Below are 4,276 nucleotides of genomic sequence, written 5' to 3'. Positions count from 1 at the left end.
CATTCTGTTGACGAAAAAGGGGGTAAGTAGAACATACCCCTTTTTAACCACATTTTCATTAAAATTCATAGCATTATATTGGCGAACAAAGAGGTAAGTGATACATACCCCCTTTTTAACTACATTTTCAATATAGGTCAAAAGGGGTTAAGTAAACAAACTTATTGATATTTAGGTAATTATTCACTTCTTATCTATAACTCTGCAATTTTAGTTCTAATCTACTCATAAAACTCATACTCTTCTTCTTCATTTAATATGCCAGTATTAATCCCACTAGGCCTAGCAGCTAATGCACTCCACGAATGTGTATTATTGTTGCCCGAGACAGGGCCCAAACGCGTTCCCTCTACCTAAGTGCGGCTTGTCATATCCGCACGCACTAGATAGAGAGAGACATGACGTGTTGTAAGCTGTGTCGTCGTTCTGAACGCGTATTAACCAGTGTTGATTACAACTCGCCTTTGATTGCAGGAGTGTAGTAATTTATAAGATTCTAATATTAAGAACTTGTGTATAGATGTAAATTGAAAACGGTTTTGGTGATGGATGCATCTAAATCACGTGCTCGTCAAATTCTTGACAAAGCATTACACGAAAATGCAGAGAAAAGAAGAAAAATGGACCTGGAAAGCCGCCAAAGTAATGTCAAACACTGGCTTATTGCTAATAACTTTGGAGAGGAAAGAAATGAAGGTACAATATTGATGCTCCTGGGATGCCTGCAGTTTAGTGGGACACCTCTAATTCCGAGCAGTGATTTCCTTTTGACGGGAAATCTACTTGTAGTGCATTTTTTATGTGTTATAAATGATTTTAATAGTTATTTCTATCGGAAATGAAAGTATGGTAACACGTCATATTTGTTAGTGTTTGTGGTTTGAGATGTTCATTATTCAGACAAAAAGGGATATGTCATTTCTTAGATTTTGTATAAATAGCATCAACTTTGTTTATTAACCAGTGGTAAACAATAGTAGGAACTTTGTTTATGAGCCTAACAATTTTAGTTAGGCTTAAAATTCGCCTTACAAAATGAGCTTCTGCCTTCACGGCAGCTGTATTGTGAAGAGCCAAAATTTTTTTTTATATGAACGGATCTTTCGTGTTTGGTGGTCGACACTAAATTTCATTGTAACTAGAATTTTTTATGTACTTTTGCTCATAGAATTTGAAAATCACAATCGTTTGTCAGAGAAATGGTTAGATTTTTAGTTAAAAGCATCCAAAAATGAGTTTTTCACTATTTTATAGGTACTGACAAAACACGAACTTTGTAGAAATTATATTTTTGCAATGTATGTTGTCATTTGTCATTTTTCATGATTTTTCAATGTAATTGTGTGGATGGCAGGAGCACGGTTGTTCAGTATAACAAAACAAAAATATAAAATTTATTTTAAAATCGAGTATAATGTTAAAGTTATTGTTGATATTAACACAGTCTGAATACTTTTATAACAGATTATGATGAGACGCCTGATAATTTCTATGATGATGATGATAGTGTAAAAGATCCAAATTTTGAAGTTACTGATGAAACCTGCAGTGTATCGTCTTCGTCCACAATTTCTCGTGAAAATAACAGTAAGCATGAGATTAGACTTAAGGGCAATCAAGAAGCAGAACATCCAAGAGAGGAAGAGGGCAGTCAAAAAGCTGAAAATCAAAGAGATGAATAACCTTGCCAAACTCCAATGAAAAGGTACTCAAGAAGAGCACGAAGAGAGAGAAAAGAGTATCGACAGACCGGTAAATTGTATACGACTGCATCAGGTAAATTAGTTTCCGCTAGAAAACAAAGTCCACTAAAGCAATGTAGATTGAAATGCTCCGAACGTTTCAATGATGAAGATCTGCAAATATTATTCATTGAATATTGGGATTTGGGCTCAGTAGATTCAAGAAGAAACTACCTCGCAACTCTTATTACACCAAAGAACCCATTACGTACCCGCCTAAGAGATGGAGGCGGCGAAAACATTAGAGTGCGAGATGTAACCTACGAGTATGCCTTAGAAATTCAAATGAAAAGACATCCTATTTGTCAAAAATGCTTTTTGAGGGTGTTTGGTGAAACCAAAAAATTCTTGGAAGTATTACAGAAAAATAAAAAGGAAACTGCCTCTGGAGTGAGCCGAGGGGATAGGAGAGGAACAACTCCAAATCCACGTCGTATTAAAGAAGAGGAACTTTCTAAAATTGATGACCATATCAAATCATTTCCAGCATACGAGAGTCATTATTCTAGGGCACACTCCTCCAAAAAGTATTTGTCATCAACACTTACATTAGCAAAAATGTATTCGTTGTTTAAAGAACGCTACCCAGAGTCCTCAGTAACACGCTTTACATATGAGAAAAGATTTCATTGTCATAACTTGAGTTTCAAACAGCCTAAAATAGACACATGTCATACCTGCGATGTGTTAAAGATGCAATTAGATATCACCAATGCCCCTGAAGAGAAAGAACGTCTACAAGCCGAAAAAGAAAGTCATCTGTTAAGAGCTGAAAATGCCTATAGTCGTAAAAGAGATGATACAAAGTTAGCTTGAAAAAATCCCTCATTTGCAACATACACATTTGACTTACAACAGTGTCTCCCCACTCCATACTTACAGTCTTCCGTAGCTTTTTATAAGCGCTTGTTGTGGACATACAATCTCACTGTTCACAATAATGTCAATAAAAAAGTGGACTGTTTTATGTGGCACGAAACCATTGCTTCTAGAGGTGCCAATCAGATAGCATCTTGTCTAATGAATATCTTGCAGAATTTGCCCAGTGATGTCCAGCACGTAATTTTTTATTCTGATGCTTGTGCCGGACAGAATAGAAATTCCCATATGACTGCTATGTTTATGCATGCATTGTCCAAATTTCCTAATATACTGACAATAGATCACAAATTTCTCATTTCCGGTCATTCACACATGGAGTGTGACTCCGACCACTCTGTCATTGAAAGACTCAAGAAAAAGAGAGCCACTGCAATCCACCATCCACGTGACTGGTACCAGCTGGTAAGATTGGCAGGAAGAAGATTTTAGGTTCATGCAATGACTCAGGAGGACTTTTATGATTACGCACAGTTATTTAAAGGCCCTCTGGTAAAAATATCAAAGAACAGCAATAATGACAAATTTAACTGGTCACAGTGCCAGTGGTTCAGGTATCAGCGCCCCATTGGAATTTTGTTGTATAAACGATCTCTTTCAAACGAGGAGGTGTTTGAACAAGTAGATATGAAAAGAAGAGGACAGGATAATCCAAATTTGATAGATGTCAAAAAGGAATATCATTCATTACTGCCTATCAGTAAAGAAAAAAAGAAGGACTTGATTGATCTATTGCCTTTGGTTGATCCTATGTTTCACGATTTTTATAAGGCACTACCAGATATGAGTAATGTTCAGGATTGTGATCCTGACTTAGAGGAATTTGTTGAATAAAGCAATTTATAGCTTTTTACACCTATGCAATGCTAACTAAAGTTGTATTTCTTTAACTAGATGAATCTCTGAGGAAATCATTTTTTGACATTTCATTATGCCTAGATAAGTCTCTGGGAATTTTTTTTTCAACATTTTATTATACCTAGATAAGTCTCTGGGAATTTTTGTTTCAACATTTTATCATACCTAGGTAAGTCTCTGGGAATTTTTTTTTTTTTTTTATGGAAACCTAATTTTCTTCAATGAATTGACTGTACTAAAACTGTATTTCTGTAACGGTTTATTATACCTAGATGAGTCTTTGAAAAATTGTAAAGTTTTTTTTTTGAGAAAAATATTCCTTTTGTTTTTGTATGATTATGCAATGCCAACTTAACTTGTCATTTAACCGTTTATTATAAATAAATAGGCCCTTTTGAGAAATTAAAATTATCATCAGCGGTATTTTCTTTACAAAATAAAGTTATAGTATCATAAAAATGCATTTAATTAGCCTAAAAAGAGCTATGTGACAAGTAGGTCAATGAGGTTAAAAAGGGATATGTATGATATGTAACGATAACAAAGTGGTTAAAAAGGGGCAAGTCTTGGTCAAAAAGTGATATGTACTGATAACAAAATGGTCAAAGAGAGGTAAGTCCTTAAAAGTATATAAGAACTTTGAATATATTAATGTCTTCATGGTGCATGAAAAATACCTCAAATCCTTTGAATTTAGTAAAGAGTTCATATTGCTATCTTCTATCAGTGATTTATTGAATGCATTTGAAAACTTTAAATGCAATTTTCTCAAAAGTTCCATTTTGGACTAACCCCCT

General features: G+C 34.6%; 1 pseudogene; it reads left to right on the top strand.

Moving 5' to 3' along the window:
• The first annotated feature begins 620 nt into the window (after nucleotides 1-620).
• On the top strand, nucleotides 621-2,711 carry LOC137641565 (uncharacterized; annotated as a pseudogene).
• Nucleotides 2,712-4,276: the final 1,565 nt, after the last annotated feature.

The sequence above is a fragment of the Palaemon carinicauda genome, chromosome 1, assembly GCF_036898095.1.
Source record: "Palaemon carinicauda isolate YSFRI2023 chromosome 1, ASM3689809v2, whole genome shotgun sequence".
Lineage (NCBI taxonomy): Eukaryota > Metazoa > Arthropoda > Malacostraca > Decapoda > Palaemonidae > Palaemon > Palaemon carinicauda.
This window is presented reverse-complemented; position numbering and strand designations above follow the sequence as displayed.